This window comes from Cetorhinus maximus, chromosome 29, assembly GCF_964194155.1.
Source record: "Cetorhinus maximus chromosome 29, sCetMax3.hap1.1, whole genome shotgun sequence".
Taxonomy (NCBI): Eukaryota; Metazoa; Chordata; class Chondrichthyes; order Lamniformes; family Cetorhinidae; genus Cetorhinus; species Cetorhinus maximus.
This window is the reverse complement of record NC_135907.1, coordinates 2856447-2868522: the sequence shown is the minus strand read 5'-3', so window position 1 is coordinate 2868522 and position 12076 is coordinate 2856447. Positions and strand designations below refer to the sequence as shown.

The window sequence follows — 12076 nt, the reverse complement described above, 5'->3', positions numbered from 1 at the left end:
ATCCGTGAAGGTGCCGACCATTCGGAACGTCTCCGACAGGCCCAGGTGGAGACCACACGCAAACAGCGGAAGGAACGGACCAAAATCCGAGCATCTCACCCACCCGCCTCCTCAAACACTACCTGCCCCCCTCCCCGTGGCAGAGAGTCCGGATCCAGCATTGGACTTTTTAGTCACCTCAGGACCCACGACCCCGGAGAGGGATTGCCTAAGAAGCAGTTTTTGTGTGTGTGTGTGTGTGTGTGTGTGTGAGACCACGGTAGAGAACCCCCTGGCAGATTTCTCAACTAGCACGTCAAGGAAAGGGAGTTCATTTGACTGCTCCATTTCACAGATGAATTTGAGCGCAGGATGGAGCCCGTTAAGACATGTAATGAAATTATTACATGCAGCTGCGGATTTAAATATAGCAAATATATCATCCACATATCAGAAATATATGCGAGAGGTAGGAGGTTAGGTGTCATTCCATCAAAGACACGTTTCTCATGGAACCCAACAAAGATGTTTGCGAGAGCTGGGCCTAGAGGGTATCCCATGGCAACACCAACTATTTAGGCATAACACAGTTATGAACTGTGCGAGTTGCCAAGTTCACAAGTTCAGTGAATATGGATTCATGCAATGGTGACAGGTCTAGGCTGCCATGATATAGTGCTGCACAAATATCTATGACTTCCTTAAGTGGAACATTGCTGAATAGGCTAGAAATGTCAACTGAGCACATGGACACAGCATTGCTATCGATATGCAGGTTTTCCACATACAGGGTGAAGGAATTCTTCACATTTGCGAAGGCCGTAGAGGACTTGCATATCGATGGCAAATAGTGTGTGTGTGTCATTTAGTTTGGAATGGATTAACAGAGGAAAATCCAAAGGTTTAAATATTGGTGTTAGCACATGGCCGTTTAACATAACTCAGTAACTATCCGGCTTCCTTTTATTCTTGACCTGACCTTGTCGCGGTGACTTTCTGTCTGACACTCGGTTTGCTTTTTAAGCTTAAGCTTAGCTGATGGATTGTCCGTGTTGAAATAATTTGAGTTTGTACAGAATATATCCTAAAAATCTGCTTCACTAATTTTCCTAGGGCGTCTTTGTTTCTGAGGTAGTTCTGAATGTCTATTTTTAAATCGCATAAGCCCATTTGTGTTTGGGGATAGCACTCTTGCCTCCGAGTCGGAAGGTTGTGGGTTCAAGTCCCAGTTCAGGACTTCAAGCACACAAAAAAAAAAATCAAGCCGACACTTCAGTGCAGTACTGAGGGAGTGCTGTACTGCCTTTCAGGTGAGATGTTAAACTGAGGCCCTTGCCCTGTCTGTCCTTTCAGGTAAATATAAATGACTCAATGGTACTATTGCAAAGAAGGGAAGTGTGTTATCCCTGGTGTCCTGGCCAATATTTATCCCTCAGTCAACATCACAAAGACAGATTGTCTGCTCATTATCACATTCCTGTTTGTAGGCGCTCACTGTGCACAAATGATCTGCCATATTTCCTACATTACAACAGTGACTGTACTTCAAACGTAGTTCGTTAGCTGTAAGGTGCCTTGGGACGTCCGGTGGTTGTGAAAGGTGCTATGTAAATGTAGGTCTCTCCATCCTTTGGGAAATATGCATACCATTCTTTTCTATGGCTAGTTCTGGTAACGGTACAGATATACTAACCATTTTGCTGCTTCTTCTGGATGCCTGGCCTTGATTATTTTATGACAACGGCTAATCTTGCAGAGGCTGCCTTTAATGACAATGCTGGAACTGACCTGGTGACTCCGTCGAGCTGTACTGCAAGATCGTCCTCCAGCTCACTGCGTAAACCCAACTCAGCATCTTGACCACTGTCCATAGACATACTGATTTGGTTCTTGGCTCCTGCTAATTTAGTGAGATCAATAGGTTTGTGATAGAATAGTCTAGAAGGCCTGCTTAAAGTTTCATTTTTCCTCCAGCCAGCGGAATGTATACTCCCAGCCCAAGAACACTGGACACTTCTGATTTTTTTTTCTACAGAATATGGATTTTTGCTGTTTGAATAATTACTACTTGCACACGAAAGGGCAGATCTCTGAACAAAGAGTCCGTCACTACTGTAGTAACTAGATGTATTGTCCCTCCCTCTTGTCAATCGCTCATCATGTGATGAGATTACGGGGGCTTCGACCAATCAGCTTACTGAGTGGGTAATCCTGTGGGTGGGGCTTCCGGCAGGGAGATCGTGTCTAGTGATGCAAGCGCCTCTACGTGTCTCCTGAATAAAGTTTAGCCTTTTCTTCACCGAACCTACTGCTCCATCAAGCTATTACATTTGGTGACGAGGATAAAACCGACTTCTGCTGCGTACTTTGCCCTGACTATTGTGAGTAAAACGAAGCTGAACAATACTTACCAGCTGTTTGGAAGAATCAATTTGTACGATGCTAATGTTGAAGATTGGAGTCAGTACATCGAGTGACTCGGGCTCGATTTCATTGCGAACGAGATTACTGCTGAGCGCACATGGAAGCAAAACGTATAACCTGATTCGAAACCTGACTGCCCCGAACGTGCCCAGTTCTAAGTTGTACCGCGAGTTAGTGGAACTTGTGAAATCGCACTTTCAGCCAAAACTGTCCATGATCATGCAGCGCTTCAAGTTTAATTCCGGAGTTTGTGCTCCAGGAGAGTCCATTTCAACCTTTGTGGCAAATCTGAAACAGTTACCCGAATACTGAGAGTTTGGGGACACCCATTACCTTCTGGAGTTTCATCAGCATGCGCTATTTTTCAGCAAACCTTGGAGAGTCTCCTGCAGGGACTTCCACGTGTGGCCATGTACTTAGGTGACATTCTCATCACCGGACTGACCCGAAGCTGAACATTTAACCAAACCATGAGGAAGCGCTGAGAAGATTTATGGAAGGAGTGCGTTTGAAGCAAGAAAAATGCACATTTCAAGCATCGGAGGTCAGCCACCTGGGTCACAGAGTGGATACTATGGGGTTGCATCCTGTTGAAGACAAGGTCCAAGCAATTAAATATGCACCATCACCCTCTAATGTGACAGAGCTGAAATCTTTCCTAGGTATGATTAATTACTATAGCCGTTTTTTACCTCATCTATCCACTGTACTGGCACCACTACACCTGTTCACAGTAAGAAGAAGCCTTTGTAACAGTGAAGAAACTGCTTCATTCATCATGCTTATTGGTACGTTATGACCCATCTGAAGAGCCAGTGTTGACGTGTGATGCTTCTCCTTGTGGTGTAGGAGCCGTTCTTTCACACCAAATGGAGGACGGATCCGAAAGACCCATTGGCTACATTTCAAGAACACTTTCCCAAGCTGAAAAGGGCTACTCTCGGTTGGAAACAGAAGGATTGTCCTTTGTATTTGGTGTCAAGAGGTTTCACCAATACCTACACGGGCTTATGTCTGACCACAAGCCGCTGACAAGTTTGTTCAGCGAAGACAAAGCCATTCCACCCATAGCTTCAGCGAGAATCCAACATTGGGGTTTGACACTATCAGCTTACGAGTACACATTCATGTACCGCCCTAGCTCGCATATAGCCAATGCGGGTACACTTAGTCGGCTTCAGTTACCAGCTAGTCTTGTCAATACACCCGTTCCACAAGAGTTAGTGTTATTGTTAAATTTCTTGGATTCAGCACCTGTTTGTGCCAAACAGATCAAGAATTAGACGAACAGAGACCCAGTACTGCCAAAATTCAAAGACTTGGTTTTATAAGGATGGCCAAGAACACTTGTGTCTGATGACTTATGACCATTTTATTCCAGAGACTGTACAAATGTTTGCTGCATTTTCTGACTTTTTTTTTAAAAGTGTAAATGTAAGGAATTTAATGGGGAAGGAAGTGTAGTAACTAGATGTATTGTCCCTCCCTCCTGTCAATCATGATGCAATTATGGGGGCTTCAACCAATAAGCTCATTGCACAAGTAATCCTGTGGGCGGGGCTTCTGACGGAGAGATCACGTTTAACAGGCCAGCACCTCTACATATCTTCTAAATAGAGTTTAGCCTTTTCTTCACCAAGCCTGCTGTTCCATCAAGTTATTAGAATATATATGGCACAGAAATGGGCCATTCGGCTCAACAACCAGTCCACGCGATGACCCTTTGGTGACCCTTTGGCAAGTCCCTCTGGTGTTTATGCTAATGAGCCCTGAGGTACAAACTTCCATTAGATTAATAATGTCCTGGTTCACAGGCCAATCATCTCAGGTCCCTTCCGTCACCCGTGTATTGCAGAATTACTGTGCTTCCTGAATTGTTTTTGTAACTTTTTTTTTATTCTGTGAGGAATTACAATTCTGTCGTCTTCAAAAATTAGAATGTTAAAAATTAGAATTCATCCCAAATTACTGCAATTTCCTTGAAGCGTGTCTGCTTCGATTTTGGAAGGATCTACATCTCTGCTCTTAATCAACTACGTACTGGCTGAAACATCCTCTCAGCATCCACCCTGTCAAGCCCCCTCAGAATCTGATATGTTTCAATAAGATCACCTCTCATTCTTCTAAACTCCAATGAGCAAAGTCCCAACCTGCTCAACCTTTCCTCACAAGACAACCCCTTCATCCCAGGAATCAGCTGGGTGAACCTTCCCTGAACTGCTTCCAATGCAAGCATGTCTCTCCTTAAGTAAGGAGGCCAAAACTGTACACAGTACTCCAGGTCTCACCAACGCCCTGTACAGTTGTAACAAGACTTCTTTACTTTTATACACCATTCCCTTTGCAATAAAGACCAACATTCTATTTGTCTTCCTAATTATTTGCTGTAACCGCATGCTAATTTTTTGTGATTCATGCACAAGGACACCCAGATCCCTCTGCACCGCAGCGTTCTGCAGTGTCTCCATTACAATAATGTTCTGTATCTGGAAAAGCAAGTGCTGCTTTCTTTGAATTAGTGGTTTTCAGCTCTTAGCAATGATTGTACCTGCTCATTGCAGCTTTCGCCATTGGGTGTTCTTCTCCACCATGACCTTAGACTTCAGAACCCGGTAGAGCGGTCTGGAAAGTTCTCTCTGGGCTACATCATCATCCGAAAATATCTTTGCATTTCGTTTTGTGTAGCCTCAATTTTGGATAAGTACCTGAGGGAGAATAGAATGGAGGGCAGATGGCCGGGATGTAGGATGACATTTTTTAGACACGGGGTCTAGCCATACGGGTTGCAGTGATTTTTCCCCATCTTGTCCCTAAGTAACCTCCTTGTCACAAGGTTTGACACCTGAATCTTGTACTGTGCCGGCTACAAAAGTGAATTAAGCTCACAATAAGCACGCACTTGTTCTTGTTAAACTTTTGGTTGCTCTTCCTGATGTTTTGTAGATCTTGCCCAAGTTTGACACCAGATTCCTGTTCAGAGCTTAAAGAACCTCAGTCACTCAAGTAGGCTGAAGGAATCTGATCTATTCATTTTAGAGCAGCATAGACTTAGAGGTGACCTGAGGGAGGTCTATCAATAACTAAAGGCCTGGATAGCATCCCCATTGATAGATTAACACATTGGGAAGGATCAGAGGTCATGAGTTTAAACTATGCAAGAGTCGGAATAGACTGGGATGTTCTGATTTTTTTTCCCAGAGAGTAGTGAGCCTCTGAAATGCATTGCTGGCTGATTCTCTTCACCTCTTCAACAGGGAGCTGAGCCAATTTTTGCCTTGGGCAGAGATGACATCATATAGAAGGCAAATGGCTTTATAGATAACACTTGGTCTATGTGACCTCCTGGTATGGGGTTCGATCACTTGGTCAGGTCAGAGGGAGATTTCCCAGAGTATCATTCTCCTTATTTGGTCTGGGTTTACTCCTGGTTTTGGCCTCTTCCAACGTTTTGCATGGCTGTAGGGGGTAGGAGGGGGATGGGATGGAGAGAGGAAGAAGCTAGTCACGAGGCTCCAGCCATCAAAAGTGTGGGGCAGGCTTGATGGACCAACTAAATCCACCACTCCCCAAACAATGCTGTGATTCAGGCTCTCATGGTAAGATGCAAATGTAACTGGTACACAGGATAGCAACTCTACTGGTCCTAAATCTACAGATTATGAGGAAAGACTAGAGAAACAAGGCAGACAATGGTGTAGTGATAATATCACTAGACTAGTACTCCAGAGGCCCAGGCTAATGCTCTGAGAACATGGGTTCATGGCAGCTGGTGGAGTGTAAATGCCATTAATAAAATCTGGAATTAAAAGCTTGTCTCAGTCCATGAAATCATTATTGATCGTCATAAAAACCCATCTGGATCACTAATATCTCCTGAGGGAAGGAAATCCTGGTCTGGCTGACATGTGACTCCAGACCCACAGCAATGTGGTTGACTCTTAACCACCCTCTGAAACGGCCGAGCAAGGCACTCAGTTCCAGGGCAATTAGGGATGGGTAACACATGCTGGGCCTTGCCATCGATGCCCCCGTCCTATGACAGAATAAATTTTTAAAAACTCATGGTTTGCGGTCTAGAACGGGGAACCTAATTAATCATTTAAACGTTCAATGGCATTGTTAAGGCAAATACAGAATAATCCTTCAAAATAAGAAAAGTACTTCAAAATAAGCCAAAAACAAAAGGACCAGAAGACATAAATCAGAATAAACAAAAAGGAGTATATTTCAAACAAATATCAGGATAGACTACTTTATTCAAAGAGATATAATTGTTTGGGCTATCTGGCACTCAGTGATACCACGATGCATTTCAGGGACTTCAGCATTTTAACTGGAGAAAGGAGGCAGTGAAACTTAACAAAGGATGAACTGGGTTAAAAAGCTCAAGCGGCAAAAACGACGAGAGGCATTTAAGTTGGGAAATACTACAGGTCAAGAAAATTCCAATACAACTCGTTAATTTGCAGATCATCTGTACTGTTGGTCTCTGTATAGTCTTAAAATACCATACCTGTAAAGTTATAACCATCAGGAAAAGTTTGAAAAAGGCTGGGACTCTTTCCTCTAGTAAAGAGAAAGCTGAGGGGTGACCCGATAGAGGCTTTTAAAATTATGAAGGGGTTTTGATAGGGCAGAAAGAAAGAAAATGCTTTCAGTTTTGGGGAGAGTCCCAAACTAAGGGGTCATAAAAAACTAAGACAGAGGCTCACTAATGAAGCCAATGAATAAACCAGGAGAAACATCTTTATCCAAAATGTCGAACCTGCTACCAATATCATAGAAGCTTCTGAGGTAAGCTCCTAGATAAGCCTAGGAGAGAGAAAGGAATAGAAGGATACACAAAATAGGGTGAGAGGAAGCCCATGTGGAGCATAAACACTGGGGCCACTAGCCTGTTTCTGCACTGAAAATATTGTGTAATTCTACATGAGAGTCTGTTTGGTTTTTTTTTATATTCGTTCATGGGATGTGGGCATTGCTGGCCAGGCCAGTATTTATTGCCCATCCCTAATTGCCCTTGAGAAAGGTGGTGTTCAGCCGCTTTCTTGAACCGCTGCAGTTGGTGTGTAAGTGCTGGTGGGGTCGTTCACTTTTGGAATCGGCAGATGTGATCCGATGGGTTTTAATTCTATTCTGAGTTTGCTTTTCAGGGAAGAGAGTTCCTCTGTCCAAGTCAGAACTGCTGCTGTGCATGATCTAACCATTTCATTCTGTTATCTTATTATATTACATTCACTAAGGCATTGAAACAAATTATTATACTTACTGAAGAGTGAAGCTGAAGCATCTTGACCGCCCCTTCTTTAAATGCATCAACACTGTCCACAGCTGTTCGCAGTCTTTCACACTCCTCGAGTCCTAAGGATTAGACACTAGGAGGAGGGATGATCTGTAACACATTAAGTCACTAAGATCGCCGATTTCCACCTCTGTATCATCCAACTTCATCCCTGTCTCAGCCCATTTACTGCCAAAACCCTCATCCACGCCTTGAATATTCCAAAACACTCATGGTTGGCCTCCCACATTCTACCGTCTGCGAACCTTGTCTTTATTCATTCATGGAATGTGGGCGTCGCTGGCTGGGCCAGCATTTAACGCCTATCCCAAGTTGCCCTTGAGAAGGTGGTGTTGAGCTGCCTTCTTGAACCGCTGCAGTCCATGTGATGTAGGTACACCCACAGTGCTGTTAGGGAGGGAGTGCCAGGATTTTGATCCAGTGACAGTGAAGGAACAGTGATATATTTCCAAGTCAGGATGGTGAATGGCTCGGAGGGGAAATTCCAGGTGGTGGTGTTCCCATCTATCTGCTGCCCTTGTCCTTCTAGGTGGTCAGTTTGGAAGGCATTGTTTAAGGAGCCTTGGTGAGTTGCTGCAGTGCATCTTGTAGATGGTACACACTGCTGCTACTGTGCGCTAGTGGTGCAGGGAGGGAACGTTGAACATGAAGCCATTCATTCAAAACTCTGCTGCCTGTGTCCTTACTTGCACCAAGCCCATTCACCCATAAACCATATGCTCGCTGACATACACTGGCTCCCAGTCAAGCAACGTCTCAACTTTAAAATTCTCATCTTTATTTTCAAATCCATCTCTGGCCTCACCCCTCTCTATCTCTATCACCTCCTCCAGCTGCACAGCCCTCTGAAATATCTGCACTACTCGAATTCTGGCCTCTTACATGACCTTGATTTTTATTGCTCCACCATTGTTAGCTGTGCCTTCAGTTGCCTAGGCCTGAACTCTGAAATTCCTTCTCCTTCACAACAGGAGACTGAGATGGTGGTGTAGTGGTATTGTCACTGGACTAGTAATCCAGTGATCTGGAGACCTGGGTCGAAACCCACCACAGCAGATGGTGAAATTTGAGTTCAATAAACATCTGGAATTAAAAGTCTAATGATGGCCATTAGATCCCCCTTAGGGAATGAAATCTGCCATCCTTACTGGTCTGGTCTGGCCTACATGCAACTCCAGACCAGACCAGCAGCAATGTGGTTGACTCTTAAATGCCCTACCAAGCCACTCTGTTATGCTAAAAGGAATGGAACTGGAAATGAGAACGGCAAACCCAGCCTTGTCAACCCTAGAAAGTCCTCCTTACTAACATCTGGGGGCTTGTGCCAAAATTGGGTGAGCTGTCTCACAGACAAGTCAAGCAACAGCCTGACATTGTCTGTACGGTATGATTCCGTGGGTATGACTATGTTCCAGACACCACCATCGCCAGACAGCATAGAGGTTTCAGCCCATCAAGTCTGCACCGGTCAAACTAGTACCTAATTATTCTAATCCCATTTTCCAGCACTAGGCCCATAGCCTTGTATGCCATGGCATCGCAAGTGCACATCCAAATACTTCTTAAATGTTATGAGGATTTCTGCCTTTATTACCCTTTCAGGCAGAGTTCCAGATTCCTACCACCCTCTGGGTGAAAAAATTCTTCCTCACATCCCCTCTAAACCTCCTGCCCCTTACCTTAAATCTATGCCCCCCCCGGTTTTTGATCCCTCCACCAAGGGAAAAAGTTCCTTCCTGTCTACACTATCTATACCCCTCATAATTTTATACACCTCAATCATGTCCCCCCCTCAATCTCCTCTGCTCCAGGGAAAATAACCCCAGTCTATCCAATCTCTCCTCATAACTAAAACTCTCCAGGCAACATCCTGGTAAATCTCCTTTGCATTCTCTCTAATGCAATCACATCCTTCCTATAATGCGGATTCCAGAACTGCATGCAATACTCTAGCTGTGGCCTAACCAGTGTTTTATACAGTTCCAGCATAACTTCCCTGCTCTTATATTCTATACCTCAGCTAATAAAGGCAAGTATCGCGTTTGCCTTCTTAACCACCTTATCTACCTGTCCTACTACTTTAAGGGACTGGTGGACATGACAACCAAGGTCCCTCTGATCTTCGGTACTTCCCAAGGTCCTACCATTAATCCCGTGCCTCGTTTGTCCTGCCCAAGTGCATCACCTCACACTTATCCGGATTAAATCCCATTTGCCATTGATCAGCCCATCTGACCAGCCCGTCTATATCCTCCTGTATTCTAAGGCTTTCCTCCTCACTATTTACCACCCCATCAATTTTCATGTCATCTGCAAACTTACTGATCAACCCTCCTACATTCAAGTCGAAATCATTTATATATACCACAAACAGCAAGGGACCCAACATCGATCCCCGTGGGAACCCACTGAACAGAAGCATCCAGTCACAAAAACACCCTCGACCATCAACCTCTGCTTCCTGCCACTCAGCCAATTCTGGATCCAATTTGTCAAATTGCCTTGGATCCCATTGGCTCTTACCTTCGTTATCAGTCTCCCATGTGGGACCTTATCAAAAGCCTTCCTGAAGTCCAAGTAGGCTACAACAGATGCATTGCCTCATCTACACACCTGGTCATGTCTTCAAAAAATTAAATCAAATTGGTCAGACATGACCTCCCCTTAATAAAACCATGCTGACTGTCCTTGATTAATCCCTGCCTCTCCAAGTGTAGATTAATTCTGACCCTCAGAATTGTTTCCAATAGTTTCCCCACCACTGAGGTTAGACTGACTGGCCTGTAGTTCCCTGGTTTATCCCTTCCTCCCTTCTTGAATAACGGTACCACATTGGCTGTCCTCCAGTCCTCTGGCACCTCTCCTGTGGCCAGAGAGGTATTGAAAATTATTGCCAGCGCCCATGCTATCTCCTCCCTTGCCTCACTCAACAACCTAGGATACATTTCATCCGGGCCTGGAGATTTATCTACTTTTAAGCCTGCCAGACCACTTAGAACCTCCTCCCTTTCTATGCTAATTTCTTTAATTATATCACAGTCCTTCTGCCTGATTTCCATACCCACGTTGTCCCTTTCACTTGTGAACACTGACACCAAGTATCCATTTAGAACCCTACTTACGTCTTCCGGCTCCACGCACAAATTACCACGATGGTCCTGAATGGGCCCTACTCTTTCCCTAGTTATCCTATTACTCTTAATGTACTTGTCAAATAACTTTGGATTTTCCTTTATTTTACCTGCCAATGTTTTTTCATGTCCCCTTTTTGCTCTCCTAATTTCCTTTTTAAGTTCCCCCCTTCACATTCTATACTCCTCCAGGGCTTCTGCTGTTTTGAGCCCTCAGATTCTGCCATAAGCCTCCCTTTTTCTCTTTATCCAATCCTGGATACCCCTCAACATCCAGGGTTCCCTGGATTCGTTGGTCCCCCCTTTGTCTTTACTGGAATATGTTGGCCCTGTACTCTCCCTATTTCCTTCCTGAATGAGTCCCACTGCTCTGACGCAGATTTACCTAAAAGTAGCTGCTCCCAGTCCACTCTGGCCAAATCATATCTGATCTTATTAAATTCGGCCTTCCTCCAATTTAGAACTCTGATTTCTGGCCCATCCTTGTCCTTCTCCATAACAACCTTGAATCTAACAGAGATATGATCAGTATCTGCAAAATGCTCCCCCACCGATACCTCTACCACTTGCCCAGCCTCATTCTCTAAAATTAAATCCAGGACTGCCCCCTCTCTTGTAGGCCCTTCTACATACTGGCTTAAAAAGCTCTCCTGAATGCATTTTAAGAATTCCGCTCCCTCCAAACCTATCACACTATGACTAACCCAGTTAATGTTGGGGAAGTTGAAATCCCCCACTATTACTACCCTGTTATTTTTACATTTCTCTGAAATTTGCCTACATATCTGCTCTTCTATTTCTCTCTGACTATTTGGGGGCCTATAGTACACTCCCAGCAATGTGATTGCTCCTTTTTTGTTTTTCAGTTCTACCCATATGGCTTCATTTGAAGATCCTTCTAAGATGTCATCCCTCCTTAATGCTGTAACTGATTTCTTGAGCAATACTGCGATAGCCCCTCCTCTTTTACTTCCTTCCCTGTCTCGCCTGAAGACCCTATGTCCTGGAATATTGAGCTGCCGATCCTGCCACTCTTTCAACCATGTCTCTGTGACAGCAATGACATCATACTTCCATGTGTTAATTTGTGCCCTCAACTCATCTACCTTATTCGTCAGACTCCTTGCATTAAAATAAATACCATCCAACCTTGCCAAACTCCCTTGTGCCTTAACTGGCCTATAATTTCTATGCCTCCCAGACTCACCTGCTCTCTCTTCTAATTTTGGCTGTGCATCTC

General features: G+C 44.4%; 1 long non-coding RNA gene across 2 annotated transcripts in view; it reads right to left on the bottom strand.

Moving 5' to 3' along the window:
• Positions 1-12076, bottom strand: part of LOC144669561 (uncharacterized) — a 72097-nt gene that overhangs the window by 24223 nt on the left and 35798 nt on the right. Inside the window, exons 4-5 of one of the 2 annotated variants that reach the window (XR_013573686.1) lie at positions 7673-7795; positions 4952-5108 (exon numbers count right to left, since the gene is read on the bottom strand). The exons of the other annotated variant lie outside the window; for it this stretch is intronic. This is a non-coding gene — a long non-coding RNA (uncharacterized LOC144669561). The remainder of the gene's footprint in view (positions 1-4951; positions 5109-7672; positions 7796-12076) is intronic. 2 annotated transcript variants of the gene reach the window in all.